Here is a 26,730-nt window from a genome sequence, read left to right on the forward strand (position 1 = left end):
AACTAAAACCCCTGAAAATTACAATCCTCTTAGGAACCACGATAATGACCAGTTATCTTAAATTATACAAGAATGTATCACAACAAAAAACTGTTAATTCAAACGTCGATAATTATCTTTATTCACAACGTCGTAAAAATGACGAAAATTTGGTACTACTGTGGAGTCATAATTTTGAACCAACCAGACCAACAATCATAGAAAATCACGGTTTCCAGTTCTGAATCGACCTGAGTTGGCACCAGGGAAACAAAATTTCTTCATAGGACTATAAGAAATTTGTCTACCAAACCGATTATCAGTCCCTTAAATTCGTGCTTCATTTTTATTCAACTGATTTTGTTATTTTTTCTTCTAGGAAAATTGAAGAACTTTACATTTTTAAATCCTGGATGTCAAATAAGTCCGTCTGTGTTATCTGTGTCGGAAGTGTTAGGTGTTAGTGACAGTGTTATCATGGAGGAGACGATAATAACTCGAAACGGGCGTTATTATGTACTTTTGTACTTCTGTATTTGTATTTATTATTGTGTGAGCCACGGCTTAATTTCTATTTTAAAAAAAATCAATACTGCAAAATTCGAAGGGTAGAGAAATAGCAAGTGGAGAACTTGTATACTCCATTTCTGCAAGCATTTACATTTTTACTCATAGTATATCAATGGCTAATGAGCCAAAATTTAAAAGAAATGTCGTTATGAGGTATTTTATGCTTGGGGCGTGTGAGAATTCATTATCTTTTTTTCTCATCACCAATTTCTCTACTGTCTGGGGAGTGCTTTTAATGGGTGCTTTAATAGGGTTTTACCATGTTTTGTACCACAGATGATCGATCAGTGTTTTGATGATTAAAATGTTGAATTTTACAAAATTATTGCACAAATTGCCTTAGAATTAGGATCGATAGCCCTTACTGCTACTTTATTTTTTTCTTTGCAATATATATCTCTAATACATATATTTTTTTTCTTACTGTTGTACAAATTTGCTCATTTCTTCTCCATTCTATAATCTTCGCAATGGCCGAAAACCCAATTTTGGTTTGTGATTGCAACTCCTCGGGGAAAGTTGAGAAAAGGGAGAATATAGGAGACCGAAGAGATTATCCAAAAAAAAGAAAGAACTAAGAAGAAAATTTGAACAGAAAACGGTTTAAATTGTATTTATTAGTGCTGAAGAAACAGAGAAGCTATTAGACCCACGCATTGCAAAGCTGAGATCCAAAAGAACAAAAAATAGATATAAGTTTTACAATGAAATAGAAAGGTATGATGATAATCCTATGAAATTATCCACAGATAGTTCTTTGAAGTTGAATGAACGATGTGTATGTTCGATAGCCCATCCTCGCCGTTAACAAGTAATATACGAGTACATAAGAACAGAAAATAAAAATTCAACCCAAGCCGAATATTAAGGAATATTAAGAGCATAGGTGGTAATTCAAAGCCAGAATTTGGGATCACACACCTCAAAGTTTGCCTTAGATTCTTTGTCACTGCTTGTTTGAGGTGCTTAAACTAAATAGTAAGCATAAAAGATCCAAAGAAAGATGTACTGGTAAGGCGGCTTCAAGAAGAAATAATAAGAGACTAACACGGCATAAAACCATAAGGTTTTTTAAAGGGGCTGAGCATGCTGAAACTTAGGACAATGAATAGGCGAATACGGCAGCTAGTTATGCAGAAACGTGAAGATAAAATAATTTAGAAGTTATTATATATTACAAAATAAAGTGTATGATGAAACTACCAAAGCCACTCTCAGTAATCACTAGACATAAAATTGCATCAGTCCCCCACTATAACAATTACGTTGTTGAGTTAACCTCATTCAGGGTAATGACAGGAGCTTGGGTAAACAACAGGGCAAACAAACTTAAACTAATGCTCAACATTTTCAAAAATTTGGATTGCGAGGTTTGTTTGGCCAAAGTTTTGTAACAAATGAATGTTGAAAAGAAATAAAATGCCTGGACCGAATTTAAAAAAAAAGTTTTTTTGATGATATTACCACGAAAATATGGTTTTTTTCTAAGATGGTATGTAAAAAAAGAATCTGGTAGGAATACCCTCCCCCCAATTGAAGTCACTTCAATTGTACAATACAAATTTAACAAAAAAACCTAAATATTTGGCCTCGTTTCTTATTGCTTTCAAATTTTTTTGTTTTTAGTTGAAGTATTAGTATTAATTTCAGTAGCCATTTGCTAGCAAACATACAAATATCTTAGATTTTATGAATTACACAAATAAAAAATTAAAAGGTCCAAGGTAAAAGGTCTTTTCTTAAATTAAACACTAGTTTAGACGGAGTTCCACTATTTTCTACCCATATGCAAATTCGCATGAATGAATCAATAAAAAGAAAAATCTACCTCTAGAAAAATGACCTGTCTAACCTTTAGTGTAAGTTTCCTAAAAATCCTGTTTCCTATTCAAAATTGAGAATAAAGCGAGTTCAAACAAACCCAAACGCGTCTAAAATCCTTAGCTCGCGCTAAACTGGGACCTGAAACTATAAAAGTCGACTTGAAAAATAATAGTCCTGGTCAGATGGACAAAAAGGTCATCCTTTTTTCAAAATTTAAAAAGATTGCAGGTAGCAGACAGATTTATCCTTTCGAAAAAATAGCGAGAGATTGCAACGATTGCTAAAATGTTATGCTTTTTTATAGATCTCCAGAAGCGAAGAAGTTTCAGTTTACGGAAAGAAATAATGGAATCTATACGACAGACAAACTTACTTTCAGAAAAATTGAAAAGTTACCAAAGCCAAATTAGAAAACGTGATTTAGATGGAATCTTATCCAGTTTTATTTTCAAGTCACCAAACTGAATTCAACAGTAGCATACTTGAAAAAAGAAGTGAAAAAGAAGCAACAATTAGATTGGATATAAGCAAAAAATATTTTTCAATCCAAGCAAACGGTTATTGATTCTTATAAGTTTGATAACACCGCGAAACCGACTGCTGGAAGTGGCCTGGATTTCAACATCAGGGTTTGTAATATTCTGAGGACATTGTCAACGCAACGTTATTTGCAAGCAGCCGAAGTGAACAAGTGGATTCCCGACTTAGAACGTTTCAAGAGCGATATGAGCAAGGAAAAACAAAATGAAGCCCTAGAAAAAGATAATTCTGATGAGGCCAAGAAATAAAACGGTGGTAACTCAAACTTGAAGAAAAAGAAATTGAGCTGTACCAAAGGCCACAATTTGTACGAGAACTCCACCAAAAATAAGGCTCAAAAAGAAGGTTTACATTTAAGCCATTATAAAATTGGGTCAACGGATGAAAACAAAGTGAAACAGGATCAAGAAGCACCTTCAGATAATTGATTGAAGCGTGGTACAAAGTTGAGCTCAAGGAAAGTCATTTTCTAGTTGTGAACAGGATGAGAGTGGCAGCACCTCAATTTCGAAAAAACGCAAAAGAAATGTTTCAGCAAAAGCTTGGTGCAAAGCCTAGCTCAGAAAAAGATCCTCCTTCTAATGGTATAAAAGGTGCCGGAGACAACACATCAGATGAAGAGAACCATATAAAATAGATGTTGTCCCAGTTTAATGGAAAAATCAATTGTCGACAACCAAGACGAAGTCACAGTTATCGATGTGTATGTACCATCGTGTAGAAGAGCCGAAAATGAACGAATGTATTTTTATATATTTGAGAGAAGAACCAAGGTTGGGTTTTTGTATTACCACTGGGCAATCTACATTGGCCCATATAACCATTTAGCCGATAGCAGGAATAAAATTATATTCAAACACGCTGTGGCCCACTTACCCGGAAAACAATATAATCCGGAGCACGAGTGATTGAAGGAATCATGCTCATTTTCTGTTGAACGGCCTTCCTCTCTTGGCCACTCAATTAAGCAAATCAAAGACAGCGTCACATGGAGAATTAACAACGAACCCATTGAAGGACATGAAAGAAGAGATCGCATTGAAACTGCCCTGCTTGCACTCGCTGCAAGCAGGACTAATTCGCAGCCAGCTGCTTAAGAATTCACAAAATACAACATTGAAACACACAACTGCGAACACTTTGTCAAGTGGTGCACATGTGGTATAAGACAATCAGACCAAGTAAATCTGAAGAATATTTTAAAGGCAGGTATGAAAACGTCACTTTACAAAATCGAATCTTCTCAAGGTTAGGCGTCTTGTGCCTCCTGTGCATCATAGAAACTGAAATAAATAAATAAAATTTGTGCCTCATTTAGTTTGTTTTTTTCTTATTTTCTTACTGAAAATAAAATTTATGTGTTTAAAAAAAAGAGTATTCAACTAGATTTCAAAGCGAAAACACGTATGTAAATTGTTTGTATCTCAAAAGGATTAAAGTATTAAGAGACTTTTCATTTTTCATTCTGACGCAATCTGGTACTGCTTATATTTTTTGGACTGATTTAATGCAGTAATTAAGGTTGGTGAAAAATCAACCTAAGATGGATTTGTGGATTAATGATTATAAAATATAAACATGGAAAACATCATTTGGAATGCGGTGTTAAATTTTATTTCAAGAGCAATGCTAGCCGGAATAAAACATCAATTGATTATTAATCGCGCTGTGGAGTTTTTCTCTAGAGATAACATACTGAGTGCAAAAGAATTGCTCCTACAAAAATCTGGCCTACCGGACCTCTTCCGTAAATCAGTTAAAGATGAAGGAAATGTCCTGGAGATTGTGAAATTCTTTGCCAAATCAGCTAAAGAAAAGCGTCAACTTCCTACATTCGTCATTTTTGAGCCAGCCGAGGTCCCTGCATGCAGAGAAGAGATAAGTGCAGGCGTAACTACAAAAGTAAATTATATGTGCCGTCGTTTTAAACGCTTCATGGAGCGACTGAATAAAGGTGACTTAAATCTTTTTACTCGAACTAGTTTCCCTACCAAACCAAATGCCCCCACAAAGCTGTCCTACCCTGCAGTTGTTACAACGACGACGACTGCGCATACGAGAAGAGTGCAGATCAGATCTGAAATACCAAAGTGGAATGAAAACCCCTAACGTGAAGCCTGTCGTCGGACAGGCTTCACGTTTTCGGTGTTGTGCAGTATTTACAGGGAAACGAAGACCGTCTGGTGGTGTTGCTCTGTTTGTTTGTTCCGAACGTCTTTCCATACCAATTTTGTCTTCTAATTCCTGTGTGTCAGTTCAGCTACTCGCTAGACGTTTCCGTTTTTTCTACATACATGCCAACTGATTAACGTGATTTAAATTCAGAGCGAAAGTTCAGCATAGCGCGCAGTAGGCTTGCAAATTCTTTGGCAGAATCGCAGAAACAAGGCTTACTGCTACTGTTGCAGGGGATATGAATTGTAACTTCAGAGATACTAAGAGCTCTTGGACAGAGATCCTTCTTAGTTCTTGTCCTCAACTCAGTGCAATGAACAGTGACCTGGCATTTACATATGTACATAATCGTAAGTCTACATCCAACCTTGACTTTTTCCTCTCAACAAAATCGATTACAATTTTTCCCTCTTCCCGTTAGAGAAATTCAGAGTGAAAGTTCAACATATCGTGCATTAGGCTTGCAAATGTTGTGGCAGAAACAAGGCTTTACTGCTATTGTTGCAAGGGATATGAATTGTTAGCTTAGTGATACTAAGAGCTCTAGGATAGAGATCCTTAATTCTTGTCCTCAACTCAGTGTACTGAACAACGACCTGGTATTTACATATATACATAATAGTGGGTCTACATCCAACCTTGACTTTTTCCTCTCAACAAAATCGATTGCAACTTACCCCTCTTCCCGTTTTGACACTGCAATCAGTGTTTCTGGCCACTTACCTGTGTCCAATACGTTCCACGTTGGCTTCAGTAATCCTTGCATTCCACTCAAGAATAACAGCCGCTGGGTCATGGAATAAGAGTGGGAAAAAATTGATATTCCTTCCTACCTATCCCTTCAGTGTGTGACAACATATTGTCTAAAATCAAAGTGCCTTATCCCCTATTGCGACCTAGATCAGGCTTAAGTCAGGCTTTCATGCAGTTGTCGCTGACTACCTATTGCTCTGAAATCGTGCACACGTTTAGAGCCTGTTATTTCAAGTAAATTTATGGTCCTATGTCAATTTTAAATTCTTGGTCAACCTTCTTAAGACCATAGGTGGGTGTGCCTTGTTTGCCTCTTTTTGAATTCTTGATCAGCATGCCTAAGACTCTAGGCAGGCATGTCTTTCCAAAAACTAACCTGACAAGTATGTGTCCAATAAGAGAGGCATGCATACTCCTGTCATTTACCCGTGCCCCATCCATTTAAACATTTGCCTCCCAATTACTTGGACTATCTGTCTTGGCTTTTCTCTGTCTACAATTACCCAGCGTCTTGATGCAACCTATGCAACCTATTGCAAAATACTTGATAACTTCAATTCGTTGATTTTGAATTAAAATCCATTTAAAGTGCCAACCCTGATTCTGGACATGCACAGGACATGCATCTGGGGTACCCCAAAATAGTGGGAACTCTACTTCATAAGCAGCTAGTGGTCCAATAGCCTCAAAGTGTATGGTAACCCACATTGCTGAAGTAATAAAAAGAAACAAAACATTTTCGAAACAAGCAAAAATGTGATCTGACAACAGCAAACCATCTGCAAAACTGAGCCCCAGAACAGCTATGACAAAAAACCTGCATCAGAAGTGCAAACTTGAAACTTAAACAGACTAATCCTACTAGCTGATTCCCTTGTTGGGGTCAAATGTCAAAAGAATTTCTTTCATAGCTACAGAGTCCTACCAAACCAATTACCCTTACCTTTCTCTCGTCATTTTAAACAGAAACTTTCCTATCAAAAGTTACGTTTTTAAGAACTTGGACGTTACAAAATTGTTTGGTCTGTCGACAATCCTGGTACAAATTCATCCTGAAAAAGAAGAACAATTCAATGCAAATGATAAGATAGAATATAAGATAGGATGGATGTATAAGATAAGATAGAAACCAAGACCCAGAATCTTCCAAAAGTAAACCTGCAAAACTTACCTCATCAAAATCACCAAAGGAAACATCAGAAGAAAATCCAAATCTACTTACAAACTTATGCCGCTACATATTCAACTTCAACTCACTATGCCTCCAAGAAACACATTTAAACTCATCAGTTAATCTCAAAATTCCTGGTTATGATGTCCTAAGAAAAGATAGATCTTCCAATAGAATTGGTGGTGGAGTTGCCATCCTTGTACAATCACAACTCAAATTTTGTGGTATCCTGATATCAGTCATGACATTGATGCAATTGGTATAAAGTTGTGGCTGGCAAACATGGAGGTCACTGTTATTAATTTATATAACCCAAATGGTAATAACAATGGACAAGTTTTTTCAATTTCATTTCTAATTACTTCTCAAAATCAAATCTAGTGGTTGTTGGGGACTTCAATGCCCATAGTCCTATCTGGGGTTATTCACCTCAAAATAATGCTGGAAAATACATAGAGGAATTTTTCACCAATTTTATCAATATAGTACTAGTGACTCCTACACACCTAAACACCTACTTCAGTAAAAGAAGTGGGAGTTATTCAACAATTGATTTTCAATTAGTCTCATCAAATTTAATAAATAAAACTACTATCAACAGAATAGACAACCTCCTAAGCGACCATTTTGCCGTATGCACAAAAATTGGTGACCAAGCCATCATTGATAATTTTATTTTCCACTATGTGCGGCAAAATGCAGACTGGCCAAACTTCTTCCACATTCTATCAAACCATGACTACTCTTCACTATCCACTGACCCAAACCAACTCTAAAAAAATCTCACATCATTACTTCTTGATGCTGCAAAACGTATCATACCCCAGTCCCAACGCCCAAAAACACTGAGGAATAACAAACCCTCTAAGCCTTGGTGGACATTAGCTTGCCAAGAGGCTTGATACAATAAAAGAAATGCCATCAGATCCTTCAAGAGAAATTTATCCACTGGAAAATATATAGCAAAGCTACAAGCAGAGGCAAAACTTAACACAACAATCAAACTTGTAAAAGAAGAGGCATGCAAAAACTTTCTCTTATCAATGTCCCGCAAAACTCAAGAGTCAAAGATTCATAAACTCCTGGACAAGATGTGTGGCAAATTCTCCACAGAGAGCCCCTTACATTACCAGCTAACTCTAAATGGTCAGCAGCTGGAAACCAACAAAGAAAAAGCTGAATTTTCAGCAGATTTTTTTGAGAAGAAATTCAAAAACACCCCTCATAATCCACCCTCATAATAACACCCCATTTTGACTTGCCTGGGTCCCAGTATCTACTACAAAATTTTACAATGATTAGATGTTCCATCTACATGGTTGAAGGACTAAAGTCGGCCCATATCTATCCAGCATCGCTCTCCGTGTCTCTGCCAGCTTCTTAGCAGAAATTTAGCCATGTTGCTCACTGTTTGGACTAGATTCATACAGCATTTAGGAATTAGCAGAATTGGAGGCAAAATATTGGCACTGGATCCCCCAACGCCCTCTTCCCTTCTCTCTGCATAATTTTCCCATTCATCTTCCTCCTGTAGTCTACAAACTTTTTAACAGAAAAGTAAAGATGTTGCACTCCATTGGAAACGGTTTAAAGCGAGGGTTTTCAATAGGAGGAGACTCAAATTGAGCATTTAACCCTTTCAATTCCCCTCCATGGAAATGTAAACTTTTTAGCAGTACTATAGGTATGTTACGCCTTGTTGGAAACTGAATCTAACAAGTTTTTGCAAAATATATGAATGGAGAACCAAAGTAGAGTCGTAAAGATTGAACCGAAAGTTACCCCAAAAATATGATCCATAAAAAAACTGTAAATTATTGCCCATGGGGGGGGGGAGGCAGGGGGCTATAATTTTGAAATGATAATACCTAAAAAAAAATTTATTGAAAGCAGGGATGTCAAAAAGATAACTATTTTTATCATTTAAAGTGGAGACAGAAGAAAATGACATTAAATTCCCTAGGAAACCATTGAAATATTTTGATAGACCCATGGCCCCACATTAGGACTTGTTCATTGTCTTTGGTATTTTGCGATTTCTCATAGGCGACTAGCCTAATTCGGTTTTTATGTGTGCTCCCTTTTAATTAGATTTTTTGAATCCTATTCAATGCCACGGCGAATATATGACTCAGTTTTCCAATAGTTTGAGGTATATATGAATAGTTTTGACATTTTTGTTGTCTTTGTACCCCCTTACTCATACCCCCAAATTTTTTTTTCAAGTAAAACTAAGCTGATTAACGTTATTTTGAACCATTTAGTGACTTAGTTAATTATTAAGTAAATTATTTTTCTGATGAAAACTGACCCGGTATCCTATCAAGGTGGTTTCCAGGAGGGGGGGGGGTATTACATTTAAATGAAAATATCTCGACATTTTTTTTTTGAAAGCAGGGATCCCAAAAATTTAATTGTTTTTTAATTTAAAGCAGAGACAGCATCCTATCAAGGTGGTATCCAGAAAAAAAGGGGGGGGGTAGTGAGCTATTATATTTAAATGATAATACCTCGTTTTTTTAAAGCGGGGGTGCTAATAAGTTAATTAATTTTTTTTATTTAAAGCATAGACGGTATCCTATCAAGATGGTATCCAGATGGGGGAGGGGGAGGGGCTTAGGGAGTTATTATATTTAAGTGATAGTACCTTGATTTTTTTTCATTGAAAGCAGGGATGCCAAAAAGTTGACAAAATTAACAAAATTTTCGTGAGTTAGACTTGATACAGCACTTGCATGGTTTTATCGTCCAAAGGGAAAGGACCATATGCGTCCAACCCATTTGTTATTCTTATTGATGAAACGGGTTTACATTGAAAACATTCATTGATAAGCACCAGGCAGATTCACCCTAAAACGAAATTGTGTGACGAAAGCGATATCAACATCCCCATCTACCGTAGCACTCGAGTGACAATGGCGCCCTTGGTCCAGTGCCCAAGTTACATCAAAAGGCCAGGTCATAATAAAAGCTTTCAATTTGGGAGGTTCAAGGAGGAGTCTTTGACAGTCTTATGACTTCAGGGTACTAGATGCTGCAACATTCTTACGTATCTACAGTGGTTTAAAAAATTCAATCACCTCATAAGTGATTACCAAAAATATTTGCACAAATAAACAAATGTAATATTTGGAATATAATAACACTTTTTTCAAAGCTTTGAAGAAAAGCAAAAAAAGGCTAAATACCCCTAACTACGCTTGAAAGCTATTTTCAAAAAGAAACTCTTTGGAGATTTCCATGGAAATGACCATAGTAGAAGCTTTGAGCCTGGATGGGGATCAAAGAGGAGTCCTTGAGTATTTTGACCACCGGTGACTTATTGTTGGAACTTCCTTAAATTGGGTAATTTTTGTGAGCAGTTTCTCAGTATTTTTGATCATGGTTCTGAAGAAAGTCCAGGAGGTACCAGTACCCTTAGACTGTGGTGCAACTCAAAGGACCCTGATCAGCAAGCAAGAGACAATCAAGCAAAACTTGCCTTATTCGAAATATTGCCAACTGATGCCATTAAGGCAAAATTACAAAGTAAATTAATAAAAAAAATGGTCTGGGCAGAAGTGGCAAACAATCTGAGACTGAAGGGATTTGAAGTTATGGAAGGGGAGGTGGGGACAAACAAAGTATGGGCACAAGCTCGGTCCCTGGAGCACACCTATAAAAAGTATATTGATTCCTGCAAAAACACAGGATCAGAATATAAAAAGCCTCCAAGGTTTTTTGAAGAGATGGATAAATTATGGGGGGACAAACACAATATCAATCCCCCCAAAATATACGATTCTATTGTGAGTCCTAATGTTCAACCTCGAATTTCTAGTACTGGGAGTGATAATCAACCTAAAACAATGCAAAATTTGAACACCAGTATGAGTGAAAATGATGTTATAGGAAATGAAGCTCAACCTGGAACATTGCAAAATTTGAACACCAGTATCATAAGTGAAAGCAATGTTACAGTAAATGAAGCATCTAGCAGTTCGAAAAAAAGGAAACAAAACCACCAAATTGATGAATTTTTAAAAGAGATGAGACTATTCAGGCAGTCTTTTGAAAATGCAAAGATTAAAAAAGAGCAGGAAAGACAGAGGAGACATGAGGAAAAAATGAAAAAAAAGATGAACTCATTAAAACAAAAAGAGGAAAAAAAGACAGAGAGAGACTAGTGAAGATGAAGAAAGTTTCTATTTTGCCTTCTAAATCGTTTAACTGTTTATTTTTCTTTTGGTTTTTTATTTTTTTATAGTTTTGACATTTGCTTGTGTTTATATCTGAAACTTGTTTTATAGTATTTCTTAGTGTATTTATTGTATGACAATGCACCTTAATTTTGTTCAGTTTCAAGTATTCCTAAAACAATAAGAGTGCACTTCTTTTAGGTTTGAATTTTTGGGAAAGCAGGCTTGAGCATGCAGCACTTTTGACCAATTCTTCCTCAAATATCATGATTTGTACAATATTTTTCATATTTGGCTTAAGTAAAATCTTGTGCACTTGCAATTTACAAGATGAACCAAATAGTTCGTCATATAGTCAGTAATACCAACCTTTACCTCCCAATTTCAATTAAGATTGTTGAGATACTAATTGCTCGAGGTACCTTACTGTGTATAAATCTAAATATTCACCATCCATTGAGTAGATCACCAAATATGTTTTCAATTACTACCCTAGTTTTTGAGAGCTTCTTATTAAATCTTTTTCTTTTTTCATCAATAATTTCAGTTTCTTTTAATGCTGGTATTAACCATGTAAGTGCAGGGAAGGCACTATCACCAATAATGTGATAATCAGCATTAGTAAATAGAGTTGAATTTGCCTGGGATGCTTGGTGGTAGAGACCCGAATACTCTACTATCATGTACACTACCAGGAAACCCCACATGAATGAATGAAAATTCTCTATTCGGAAGACATACGGCAAGAAGCACAATAGAATGAAACATTTTTCTATTTAGATATGTAGCTTCTTGCTCAGATGGTGCTACTATTTTTATATGGCAGCCGTAAATGGCACCAAGGACTCCCGGGAAACCACTGCGATCAGCAAATTTTCTAGTTACTGTATTTAGACTCAATGTACTTGGCCATTTAATGAACTGGTCTGATTTTCTCTCTATATGAGAACAAACCCTCCCTACAACAGCCCAGACACATTTTATTGAGCGATTGAATTTATCTCCAATCTGTCTGAGGGTACAAGCTTGGTTAGCCATATATCACAGAGTACTATATAGCATTTGATGTTTCTGAATAGGCATATTACCACCACAATAGCCTGACTCAGGCAGATTAATAAAGTCTAGTAGCTTTTCGAATGTATCTGGGTTCATTCAGAAGTGCTTTTTAAAGTCTGTATCTGAATACTTTGCGATCATGTCTTTGATGTAATTTTCTTGTCTCACATGAATTTCACGGTTTAAGCTAGAAAAAGCAGCCACTGTCACCCGTGAGTACTCTTCCATGACTACATCTGAGTCATCACTTTCAGAGGAAGAAAGAAGCTCTTCTAGAATACATCTCATCTCTGAGTCAGCTGTACCTGCCATTTTGCCTGTGAGGAGCGTTTTGCAAGTTTTAATAACATTTCAGTAAGTTTTGTAAGTTTTAATTGTAAGTAAGAGAAATTAGTTAAATAGCACTGTTTTCACCGGAAAAAGTTCTTTTCACGTAAAACAACGCCCCCCCCCCTTCCAGGAAAATTAATCCCTAACAATTCCACTCAAAAAATTTCTTGTGGACGATCTTGGGTGAAACATTATTCTTAGCACACTTTCATTTGAAAAAGACTAATTTGTGATTGTTCTAAAATGATACCGGTAATCCCCTCTCAGTGGAAAAGGTTTCTATACCCCCCCTCCACCCCCGAGTAGAAAGTTGCTCCCGCAGAAAGTTCCCTCTGGTAAATATATCCCATGGAAATAACTGGGTCTTTGAGGATGACTTGATCTCCCACAGCCCTCCAGGAAATGGGTACACGCTTTGAACTGCCCATTGTTCACATATAGTATTGATTATTGGGAAGTTTATGCCCTGACCGCACATCCTGTTTGAAAACAAGGAAGTGGGTATTTGAAAACCCCGTCTCCACAGCAATTACGTTACCTCTTAGTTTGGTTGTCAATTTCAAAACTTATTGTATTAAACTCGTTATTTCGAAAGTTCTTCATAATGTATAATGTGCGTTGTTTTTTTTTATTTGGTTTTATAAAAACAAATTTCTGACTTAATTGGTCAGCTTACTGCATTACTCCCTTCGTTAATAAGAGCCGTCTCGGCTCTTTATATTTAGTTTCAAACGACAATTTTGATTCAAACCCTTGAACTATTCTTAACCTGTAGTCGTTGGGCTTCATGATCATTCTCTTATAGAAAAACTTTCATCTTGATTCTTTAGAGGGACTTCTGTGGGCAGAAAAATGCTCCAGTTTTTTCAAAGTGATTTTTATTGTGGTAATCTTTTCATGCATACTCCTTTTGTTTACTTTTTTCAATTGTGTGCATTCCTGTGCACCGAGGGGATACTTTTTTCATTGTTTATAAAGTTGAAGCAGAATATAAGTTTACTAAATTATAGATTTTCTTTTACTCTGTGAAGATCCTATGACGATAAAAGCAAAAAACAATGCCTGACAAACAAGCAAGTGTTTAACCCAAATAAGATTAAAGTGCTATTTATAATTACTATCTTTTTTAAAGAAGTTTTTCTTTGTATTTTGGTGGAAAAATATTTCTCCGCAGTCCAAAATATTGTGCACCTTCCATGGAAGGGACACAGATTGTGTGCAATTCAAGCCTTCCGTGGATAGATGTATGAAACAAATGTTAAATTAATAGAGGAAAACAAAAGTCCCCATTCTGAAATGGGCATTCTGAAATTGAATGTTGATCGACAATCTGATAAGGGAAGCCTTAGGTAGATGGTAAAGATCGACATATATAATCCTGAAGAGTAACCCAAATAAGATTAAAGTTGTATTTTTTATTTCTATCTTTTTTAAAGGAGTTTTATTTTTTATATATATTAATTTTTTTGGCTGAGCTCTGACAGAATGTGGAGAAATATTTCTCAATAGTCGGTCATATTGTGTGCCTTCCATGGAAGACACACAGATTGTGGGCAATTCAAGCGTTCCATGGTTAGATGCAGGAAAACAAAGGTTAAAATAATGGAGGAAAACATAAGTCTCCATTCTGAAAACGGCATACTGAGATTGCATGTTCATCCAGAACCTGATGGAGGAAGCCTTCCATGGATGGTAGAGATCAACATATATAATCTTGCATATAAAAACTGGAATCTGTGTAGTGGGTCATTGATAACAAACCGTCATGTTCTGACTGCACCCCACTGCATCCCAAATGTGCCACAAATCTCAATAATCTACGTAAATGAAGAAAAGTTCGACAGTAAGCAAGTAATCATACATCCAAACTATGTCGTAGGTTCATCGAACCAAGCGTTGTATGATGTAGCAATTTTTTCATTAGACAGGGAAACATCGGCCACTCCGATATGTTTTCCTTCATACTCCTGAAATTTCGATGAAGACATTGGTATAATTAGTGGTTGGGGAGAGATTGGAAATTGTCATCATAGAAGGAGATGAAAAAAAGTAATAGTTACCCTGTCATCTGTAATCAGTGGCAGAAAAAGGAGGCCATGCCCCATCCTCCTAAATGTTTCAAAAGTCGAAGTCACTAAGAAAAAAAGAGTGACAATTCTTACAAAAACTGACGAATATGTTTCGCTTCTACATCTTTTCCTATCATTTCAGCAGTGTGTTCATTACTTGACCGTAGTACTGTGGACCCCTGACAAAACAGATTCAAGTGTGCGCTACTATTGATGTGGTCGCCTGGATGAGTTTTTAGAAGGGAGGGGGATCTTAGAGTTTCAAAAATATCAACCGTTTAGAGAAAAACCTCCAAGAATTCAATGAATGAGAATATCTGACTGCTTTTGCAACAAAATTGATTTTTTTTTTTTTTTCACAGGAGGAAACAACAGATGGGAAGTCCAGTCATGTCAGCACTAGCATTGTTATCCAGCCGAGTTCATCAGCAGATGCCAGTGATCAAGTTAAGCTTCCGTCGAGATGGTCCCGCAATGTTGCACTTCCCCAGTCAACTACTTTGCCACCTGGACAGTTTGGACTAACTTACTTGAAGAGGAGTTACTTTACTTTTGACGTTGACAATTGCCAGTTACTGTTTTTTCCAAGTGTTAAGATTTGAAGACCTAAAAGTGGTTCTTTCAGAAAAGGAAGTCGAGTACGCTGAAATATCTGAAATAAACTACGTAAAAGATCTATACAGTGAAAGAAACAAAAACATTTTACGACCAAGTTGTTTTGTTTCACTGGAAAGGTATTACAATATATAAATAATTCACCATCCATTAGATTTTCTAAATAAAGAGCCTACAGTTGGATTGGGGAATGTCATTATACCTGCAAATTGAAAACCACCAATGTATAGGTTGAATAAACGGAACATGATCAGGGAAAATACGGACCACTGCTGGATATGCAAATGTGTGGATATAACTCAGCCAGATTTTCTCAATGAGGTAGCGAATCATTGGTTCGACGTACATTTTTTTCTGTTTTGAAGCAGTTTGTAAAAGAGGAATTTTAAAAAAATCTAGAAGTAATTGAGAGATAAGGTTCTTTTCTATGTGGAACAGATAAGTTCGGCAGTGCCGTTTTGTTATATGGTCCAGGGCATAATACCTTTTCTCATCAAATTGGTAATACACTCATCATGCAGCTGGAAGGGTCTTCATGCATCAAAATTGCGGAAGGGGCGACAAGAACAGTCCTACCTGAGGAAATTGTTTTAATAGAGTGTGAACGAGAGTTCCAAGTGACGAGAGTAGTCGGGGCGAAAGTTCTACAAATTTTCATGGGAACAGCACCCCAATGAAGTTTTTAATTTCAATATCTTTGAATTTTTCTATAGTATACCAGTTAATTCCCCAGCGCTTTTTAATAATTCAGTCATTCCAGCTCAAAGTACAATTGAGTCCACCTGTATTTACGGGGGTTTAGACATCTCTTTACTTACGTATACTGACCATATCCTAAATCTGAGTCGCACTTTCTCTGCTTGTGAGAGCACCTTTTCGAAGTTAAAACTAGAATATAAGCAGATTGGTTTAAGTTTTAATGTGGATAAAACTGTAGCTGTCGATTTTAACCTCAAAGGATACTCTGATAAATCCCTCCAACTTACTGAAACTTGATTCCCCCTCTCTAAAAGCCTTATTCTACCTGGGAATGCCCATTGGAAATTCATTTAAGGAAACTATTAAGCTTGCCATTCAAAATCTTGAAAAAAAAGGTTAGATTATGCGTCACTTGTCTCTAACGTTACACACCTTAGTCGTTTCCATCTTTCTAAACTTTATAATAGTATAACTGTGCCTCATCTTCTTGCTCTGTCTCCTATTTGGCAATTTTTTACTGTTTCAAAAAAAAATGTTCATCGGATTTATTTTAAATTTGCTAAATTCCTTTTACATATGCCCCCTTGGATTAGTAACTCTTTTTTGTCCCAAAACTTCAAGCTCATTTTCCCTTCGACAATTATTGATAAAAGGGTAAAAGATTTTAGATCTTCCGCCAGTAAACTAAATCATGATTGGTCCTCTTTATTTTAAAGTGTTTTTTTTTATCTTTTGATTTATTTCTTATCTTGTTATTATGTTATCATGTTATTTTATTATGTTGTTATGATATTTAGCACTTAGATAGCACTTAGATAGCTGATAGATAGCACTTAGTTCATCAGCCAGTTTGCCAGAAACTCAAACTGGTTACCTCCCAGTAAAACCTCAGCAACGAACTAATCCACTCGTTGTTTCAGAAGCTGTTCAAACATTTCGAAGGACTGCAAAGTTTCTACAACTACCCTACACTGAGTGACTTGCGACTTGGCGATATACAAGATTATATCGGCATTGCGGCTGCAGAACCGTGACGAGTAACGGGATGTGATTTTGAGGCTAGGAGGGTTACATCAGGAGATGAACTATCTTGCTGCCGTTGGTCAGTGGAGTTGAAGAAATTATGTTTCAGTCTGGAATCATTTGAGAAGGAACGGCTAGAAAAGTTATGACTGGAAAGCCGTATGACGTGCCTTATCTGCACATATCATCATGCTTGAAGCTATCACCGAGCTATATTGGGAAGCATTTGAGAATGTTTGTGAAGGTCAGGAGCATGGTGATTGTGCAGGAATTCTTGAAGAGCTGACAATTTTACTGGTGTTGTTGAAGCAATCAATGAGAAACTAGAGCTTTTATCTCCATGGCTGAAAAAATTTGAAAGGTCTCGAGACAGTAATCAAAATCTCAAGTTTTGAAAGCAGTACCAGAAGATGATGATTGTTTTCTGGCAGTTCCATCATGGTGAGCGCTCTGGCTGCAGGTCTGACTTCCTTCTAGGTGCCAAGTTAATGCTACCCTTCATTGTAGCTGCAGGCCATCACAAGTAGGTCGAGGGTTTGATACAGTACATCTTGGAGATGAGGAACCTGCCAGATGAAGTGCGAGACTTACTTGACAGAGGCCTATTCAATGTAAAAAGGCGACCAGGCTCGTTTAACCTTGTGCAGCCGGATCATACTGATAAATTCACCATATATCTTGATTCTAAAATTAATTCTGGTCTGGTTAGTGTTACAACAAGCCCACTAGCAGTCGTAAGGTAGATTAATACCCTATCTTTTGTTGCCTCAGCTTTGTCTACTTTGTATGACCTTATTAATATGGATGAAACTTCAGAGTTTGAGTCTCCGCACCACGAAGATAGCTCGAAATTTAAAGGAAAGCAGATGATGCTTGCGAAAACGGTTGTGTCCATATTGCACTGTCACACAGACTCCTTTACTACACCTGAAGAAAGCCTTATGAATGTGATAACCAATGAACAGGCCAGTCCATCGGTTGCGAGCCCCTTACTTGCAACTGAGGAACAAAGACTTGAAGCTGCAGCCAAGCATGTCAAAGGGGGTGAAAAAGCCTTTTCAAAAGTTAAAGTAACCCCAATGGATGTTGCTTCAAGAAAATCGGGATAAAAAACGAATGCTGTTAGACAAAGCACAGTTTTTTCAGAGCTTATGACAGTGAAAAGAATTCTGTGTGGCATAGATTCCAGCACTAACAGTGGCCTGAAATAGCTTAAAAACATTCTGAGCTTTGAACTCACTTCATATGCTCCTTCAATTTTTGAGTTCAGGGATTCTACGTTGTGTACCGTAAGAAGGAAATAAGTTTCTTATATTTAAGGTTACTTTATTTTCTTCTTACGGTTCCAAACTTTTATGGAAGGGAAACGGCAGTAGTGCTTCTACAAAAAAAAAATACAATTCCGCAGAACACCCAGTACAAGTGGATGAAATTCTAGATGTATAAGATGAAGATGGTTGCAGAATCAATAATTCGTATGATGAAGAATATCTTATATTGTCATCGGACGAAATTTTTAGAAGGGCAATGGTGTTTGTTTACGGAGCAAAAGCAGCCAACGCCCCTGTGTCGTTCCAACAATACAATTTAATTTGGCGCAACTGTGAGCATTTTGCACATTTTATAAGGAATGACCATGCAGGGTCAAAACAAGTCAAAGATTTTTATGAGTCAAACTATCAAATGTTCAAAAATAATACCTACAACCTGGTTTTACCGCCAAAACCTCACAAAATTACTTGAAAAACTCAATGTCGGTAACCTCTTAGGGTTTCAGAGGAAGAATCCCGTTTACTAATTACCGACACTGGGGAGTATATCTGGAAGTTTTTTATGGATGGAGACGCAAGTGAAAAAAATGCCTCATCCCCCCGAAGATATGATATTTAAACAATGGAGGAACCCTGCAAAAATTTTTCCTCTTAGAGCTCTCAAGAATCTTTCAAGTCTCCCGAGTTGAGAATTCAAAATGAGGAATTGGAGAATAAACCTTCTACTTCCAGAGGAGAAGAAATATATGAAGGAAGGGGTTCTACCTCAAAAACGCAAAGTGCCACTTCTGAGAGCTCTAATGTGGAATCATTGGAAATTAGTTCAAAGAGTCTGTCGGCGAATCCGACAATATGGCAGTTAAAGACACAGGGAAATCAAAACCAACCTCAGCGGCCGCGCATGCAAAATGAACAAAATTAAAAAGTCAAGAATTCTTGAAAAACAATACAAAAAGTTTGATCTTATGTCGCTAGCAAAACCTAAAAAGAAAAAACCTCAAGAAACCGAGGAAAAAGTAACAACACAATCGGGTAGAACAGTTTAAAAACCTAATAGATGGAAATACCCCTTGTTAGTGCAAAATAAATAAAAAATTCCAATACCAATGTTTCGTAATAATAAACAATCAAAAAAAAAAACTCGCTGTATAAAATAAATTTTTCAGCATTAAAACCGTAATGCATGCGAGTAACAAATGGGCAACAGATCCTTAGCCGTAAGCGAAAGGATAACACAAGGACTCACCCAATATGTTCAATGTAATGTTTATCCACACGGCATCAAACTAAACAACCCAAGTAAAAAAAAAAAAATCAAAAATACTATTGCCGCGGGAGCTTGCGTGTTCTTGTCGTAGGAAGTTTGTACTCAGAGCCAGCAACAAACAATTTAATTCACAAAGTCAATATTAGTGAATATATAGTGATATCAGTGATTTCAAAACATTAGTGGCTAACGAAACTATAGTGGCTAACGAATGACGTGGGAAGCTCGTGGTCGGCTTAGGATGACAAGTGGTGTTTAGAGTCCTATTTGGCACATTCCGCCGATCGGGTAGCTCTCTTACGAGAAACAACTGTATCTCAACAGAAGTGATCTAGGAGAGCCCCTCCCCAACTACTTCAGCTAAAGGAATATGTTACTCAATCAATATAACAGCACAAAATAAACCCAGTTATCAAAATTAAATAAACAGATTCTATATCGTGGGAAGTTTGTGTTCCGGCTCGCCAACAAACGGTGTTTTATTCTGTGCGTGGGAGAGTTCCCTAAACTCTTCTATGAAAATTAACCTATATTTCCACAAAATGATCTATGAAACCCATCCCCCACTCCTTATTATGTTGTGTCATAAACATTAAATAGATAGACCATATATTGTAGGAAGTCTGGGGTGGAGCTCGACATCGAGTAACATTTGGTTCTATTTGAGGCCTGGCTCTGTCTCAGATTTTCTATGAAAATCAACCCACATTCTAACAAAGAATAATATTACTAAAAACAACAAACTGCCACTATAAAAGTGCGTAATTATAAACTGATCGTTTTCAGATCATGACAACAGAATCAAGGCCTATCCGAAAGGCGATAATTGATACGGAGTTTATTGCAATAACAAACATAAAAGAAAACATTATCTACTCAGCAGCCCTGCTGGTGGTCGACGACAAAGGAAGGGAAATATACGCAAAACGCTGAGGTCTAACTTAAAATATCAAAAGGTATGCTCCCACACTTATAAATATGGCTTAGCGCTCGCAAATACCCCTAAATATCATATAGCTAGAGGGGAGGTTAAGACAAAATATAGAGAAAGAAGGGCGAAACAACTTGGTTGTCTACAATTGACAATAAAGCGTCGACAGAAGAATCTAAATATCAAATATTTTTATTCCAAAGGGCCAACTCAAACAGATCTTTTACTCCTTGACAAATGTCGTTCTCCAAAAATTTGCTATAATCTAGAGAAAAATCCAAGATGTGTCAAATATGAAGGTGTACATCACCAGCTAGAAATCCAATATTATAATCAATTTTTATTCAACCCCGATTCTGAAGAATACAAACCCCTGGGTAGTAAATTATTTCTGAAACGCATGAAAACACACCAAAGAAAAAGAGACGCCTATAAGACTAATAACAAGAAAATTAATAGAAGATTCTAAACTCTAAACCTAACACGAAAAAGAAACGCAAACTAAAACCCCTGAAAATTACAATCCTCTTAGGAACCACGATAATGACACGTTATCTTAAATTATACAAGAATGTATCACTCGTTAAAATTAAAATCACCCATTTCCAGATACACTGACCTCTGACGACCTCTCGCGTATCGTCATTGCTGGCAGGGCAAAAAATCGGAAAGATATAACCTACATGGAACATTACGAACTCTACTCCGGTAAAATATTAATTTATTAACAAAAAAACATGATAAAATTCCCCAGTTGTCCGCAATAAAATAAACCAGATTCAACATCCGAAACATTGCGTTTTATGTCTCTTCAATGTCTTCTAATTCATAAAAAATGTCACAGTATGAATAACATAAAAAAATCGTTGAGCAAATATGTGTTAGTAAAGATAGTGGAAGAACTAAATTTCACTACACTACATTTCCTCCTAAAATCACCAAGAAGTCTCCTGGAAGATAAGAGTAATCTTAGAGTAATAGCAAACTTAGTGTACTGCAACTTTAGTGCACGGGCAATACCAACAATTGTTGAACACACTAGATTAGCAGCTAAGATGGCGTTCAGAATTCTCTAACAAAAGATTCCGATGTCCAAGTATCCCCTAATTGCTGGATTTATTGCAAATAATCTTTGGCAATTTCAAGATGAAAATGGTATAACTACCATTTGGCGACTTCGATTCCAAGCCCTAATATTAGATCAAGGGTAGAATCTACTACATGTAGGAACTTTTCTTAAAAAATTATATAACAATTGCTGGAAATTTGATGGCATAAATCCAGAAACAAAATTCAGCACATTCGAAGTTACCGCACGAGATTATAATGATTTAAAGAAAATAACATTAAACTTCTTTGAAGAAGATGAAAATTTCGGATCCAAAGTTTTCCCCGGCTTTGACACTATTGTACATGAACAAAAATGTTGCAAGGCGTCACACGTAAAATTAATTTTTACCGTAGTAAAAGTCGTAAATAATCCGAACTTCCTTAGCTGAACGATGTCTCAAAGTAATTCGAGGAAATATACAAAAAAGAGATATTTCGAATACGTTGAAAGGCCTATACCTTCCAAACGAGCTGTTAGTCTATTTGATGCATTTAGACACAGATAGGAATAACAAACATAACATAGTGTTTAAATTGAAGTTCCTCAGAACAGATGCGTCATCGTGGGAAGTATATCGACTTAATACTATGCTAGCATTGTTAAAAACACGTAACGTATTACCGAAAGATACGTCAATATTAAAATTAAATGCGGATGACTAGGGAAGAAATCGTGTATACAAATAAAACTATCAAAAAATAGCGTCAGAAATTATGCACCCACAAAATAACGCCATAATCCCTTCCTCAGAATAAAAAGTTATGTTACAATAGAATAAAGCTCACCTCAATAGTTCTAGAGGAATAATACATTACAATCTCCCTACCATTTAGTACAAAATGTTGCTAAGAATAATTTTTCGTGATATAAAATTCGTATCTGAGTGTGTATGATATAAATAGTATATCAGTGTAATTATGTAATATTTACCCTATAATTCAAAAACTTACAAATCAAAAATATACATATCACTCTTTATGAAAAAAAAATTAAAAGAACAAAACATAAAACAAAATTTTATAATATATTTATAACTAAATTAAAAGTTAAAACTCACCCCGGAACATTCAAAACCCTATGACATAAATCATAAACAAAACTCCTATATTATACTACAATTCAGTTTTGTTTGGCGAATGCCATGAACAAGTTCACATATTAAAGTAATAAAAATTAGTACAACAAAATAGCTCAAGTAAAAAGTTAAAACACAAATACTATTTTGAAAAAAAAAGATAGTAGAGTAAATAAATTTGTGAAAATAGATAAATTAGAAATAAATTAATTCTAGAAGCAAACAAAAATATAAGGCTAAAGGATATCATCATAATCCTCATTGTTCATGCAGCAGCCCAAGATACTGTAAAGCATGGAGTAATATTTAAGCATGAGAATTCATTGCTAGCCAGCCTTAATGTATGGAAAATTTTTATGAAATTGGACCCCAAACCCTTTGAAACCTTGTTCCAGCAAGTAACAAGACTAGAGAAAAATACGAACGAACTCAAAGAATCGATATTTAATTCCTAAGATCGGACAAAGGATTAGATGCTAGTTAAATAATGCATAGTAAAGATAACAAAGAATTCGCAATTCAAGTATCCCCACGACTTTGTAATAGACGACTTTGAGAAGAAAATGGCAGAAATTGAAATGGCACTAGGGACCAGCCTCAAACGAGACAGAAAGAAAAGGTCAAAGAGACTTTACTACAATAAAACCTATAGAAAATACTCAATTATCGACTACAAGAAAAGGAAAACTTTACAATGGAAATTAGGCAATGCTGAACGAATTACCAACCCTATGGACCATTCTCAAAGAACTAATGCAAAATCATGCCATAGACAACGTTAACAAGCAGACATCACCCAAAGAAATTAAGGAAAATAGAAAAAAAAACCTAGAAAAGTATATGAAACAAACGTAGAAAAATTAGAAGTCAACGAACAAATACCCAACTCCCCAATTAGATCACAAATATACAAATTCACCAGAAGAAAATGAAAAAGATTTCACGACAACCAAACCTTCATATGAAACCCCAGCAAAAGAGATACAGTCTTCGATATCGAAAACTACTACAAATACAGTACCAAAATTAATCGAACTTAGAGGAGAATCACCTAGAAACTTAACTATATTGACTTATCTAAAACCTACGACATTTACAAAATGGGTATGGTAGACAGGACCCACATTTACACATACAAATTCTATTGGCAAAGTCTTTATAAAACAGAACGAGAATCCCACTAACACATACCGAAATACAAATGATAAAAGTTCAAAGGCATAAGCCTGAAGAAAAGAAAAATAATCATGAAAAGAGGAAGAAGATAATTACGTACATAAGAAATGTTGGACAATAGACGGCAAACGTAAGTGCGCTACACTAGCCATGGTCGACGAGCCAACAAAAGAAGGTATCGAACCATTACCTGATCTAAATGAGGAAAACGCCAAAAGAGTGTCAACTCTTAAAGCCTTCTTAATATTAAATAGACAAAGATTACAAGCCTTATTTAAATTATTCAACTACGGAAATACAACAATTGAAAGAAATTACTACAAGAATGTTTGAAGCATTCTTTCGAAGAAGTAAATACCGAAGACCCATAAGCCTAATTCTCATCATTGGAGAACTTGCCTCCCACCTCTTTGGGTTAACAACGGAGGAGGACTTAAACATCCTGAGCTAAAACGTAAAAAGGCTGAACAATGCCATGAACGTAACTTTACACGTCCAAATTATACAAGCTAGTATATCAATCTATCAAAGGGACAAAATCGAAATGATATCTAAGAAAATCACAAAAATTGTAAATGTAATGAATTATCTAAGGAACGAAGTGGATCGCGTGATTACGGTCGCGAGCCATACCATGGTATCACTCGATATGATTAACATGTCACTACTGAACCTAGCGATAGAACTTAGTAAGTTCGAGTTAGCATTATTTGCCCTCACTGGGGGAACTTTGTCATACAACCTATTCGATCCTTCTAACCTAAAAAGTATTCTAGACAAAACAAAAACATCTAACATTTGGTTTAAATTTACCCATAGAACCAGAAGTAGCAAATTTATTTCTTTATTATACAAAATTAAAGATCCACATCACGGAAATAAATGAACAATTATTCACGGTAGTAACGAGTCCATTGATGAATCAAAAATCCATTTATGACCTTTATAAATTTTCTACCTTCCCTGCTAATATAAAAAAAATCATTTAAGACAATCACACCCGAAGCAAAATATTTACTTGTTGATCAGGATAAAAGAAAATTGCCTTAGCTAATCCACAAGATCTAAAAGAGTGCATATCATTTAAAAACCTAGTATGCCAGCTAACGTTTCCTATTTATAATGTTAAATCAGGATCTTGTCTGCTAGATATATCTTTAAAAGATACACAACAAGAAGAAATCCCTAATTCTTATGAAGTTTTAATAGGAAGCACTAAACGAGAAACATTCATACACCTTAAAATGATAACCTAATAGAAAAAAAATCATTTAAGACAATCACGCCCGAAGCAAAATATTTACTTGTTGATCAGGATAAAAGAAAATTGCCTTAGCTAATCCACAAGATCTAAAAGAGTGAATATTATTTAAAAACCTAGTATGCCAGCTAACGTTTCCTATTTATAATGTTAAATCAGGATCTTGTATGCTAGATATATGTTTAAAAGATACACAAAAAGAAGAAATCCCTAATTCTTATGAAATTTTAATAGGAAGCACTAAACGAGAAATATTTATACACCTTAAAATGATCTTTGGTTATTTTCTGTTCCGTTAGAAACCGTCGGAATTTTGTCTTGTTATAATTATACTGAAAGAATCTATCAAATTTATAGGACAGAATTACTATTGAAAGATTTAGGTGCAGCAACCATAAAACAGGTTTTTCAACTATTAACTAAAGAAACGACAGTACAAACACCTTTAATAACTACAAGCACAAATATATTAAGTCCTAAAATAACCAACTTTAAGGCAATCAACCTATCGTACACTATTCTCAATATAAATAATGAGGAACTGAAACCTCAATATGGTCTAAAATAGAAAGGATTAAAGGAACATTACCGCTTACAAAAATAAGAGATGCATTAGATTCCCGGATCCCCCTATTTACCATTGAGGACCAAAGATTAACGTACGTGGAGATTAGACACGGACTATTCTCAAAAAATTTCTGGTGAAACATACTACTGACCGTATGTTTCGTATTTGCGATTTCTTTGACTATCAGAACCTTGCTAATCTTTAACTATGGAAGAGTTTTTAGACCACGAAGGCAAAACCCAAAGGAAGACCACGCAGACAGGACTGAAATGCAGACGTTAAACCTGGAATCCCTTGAAAACGTATAACCCAAGGAAAAAGGAGGACATTAGAAAACGAGTGGGTATAGAGGCCCAACTCGCCCTTGCTATGTCTAGTCCCCTCACTATAATTATAGTTTACGTAAAACCGCGCGGTTACGACGCTGCAACATGCGTTTCTTAAACAGCACGGACGTGCGTGAACAATGAAGGCATGAAAACGTATAGTAAATTAATACCTCATATTTAAAGATGTAGTCTAACTCGTGTTTAAAATGACAGTTTTAAATCTAATGTAGAATTAAATAAGCGTTGAAGGAAATTAAAATAAAATATTTGCAATAACATATACTAAAGAGTATAATAAAAAACCTTACTGAAAATAAAACGAATATTAAACTCTTAATATCGTCTTTCTTCTAAAACAGCGTTTTAGAAGAAATTCTTTTGTTTTATATATTCCGATAGAAATTCTATATATTTGAAGCAAGTGTAGTAATAACGTCACATTTTCAAAATCAATATAAGTGAAATAATATCAATATATTTGTTAACTGTTGTCTCGTAGCATAATAGTCACCGTTGAATCTACCCAATGTTATTGCTTATCATGTATTATGCCTTACTCGTTTTAAAGAACATCTGATTCTGCCTAGTTATTTTTATTGCAGGAATTGGAACGACCTATTGGAAATCAATCATTACAAATGGATAATCTAGTACAGATACAACCTAGTAGCATCTATCTTCATCATTCGTCAACCAACAACGAGTACTCACAATAAATCCCAGGGTTAAATCCCATAGATGCTAGGACTATAGCTG

General features: G+C 35.8%; 1 long non-coding RNA gene across 2 annotated transcripts in view; it reads right to left on the bottom strand.

Moving 5' to 3' along the window:
* LOC148939674 (uncharacterized) overlaps positions 1-26,730 on the bottom strand; it is a 128,349-nt gene that overhangs the window by 44,787 nt on the left and 56,832 nt on the right. Inside the window, exon 4 of one of the 2 annotated variants that reach the window (XR_016143551.1) lies at positions 6,808-6,893. The exons of the other annotated variant lie outside the window; for it this stretch is intronic. This is a non-coding gene — a long non-coding RNA (uncharacterized LOC148939674). Of the gene's footprint in view, positions 1-6,807; positions 6,894-26,730 lie in introns of those variants that run through there. 2 annotated transcript variants of the gene reach the window in all.

Source organism: Artemia sp. Qi Xiang Cuo, chromosome 21, assembly GCF_049724085.1.
Source record: "Artemia sp. Qi Xiang Cuo chromosome 21, ASM4972408v1, whole genome shotgun sequence".
In the NCBI taxonomy this organism is placed as follows: domain Eukaryota; kingdom Metazoa; phylum Arthropoda; class Branchiopoda; order Anostraca; family Artemiidae; genus Artemia; species Artemia sp. Qi Xiang Cuo.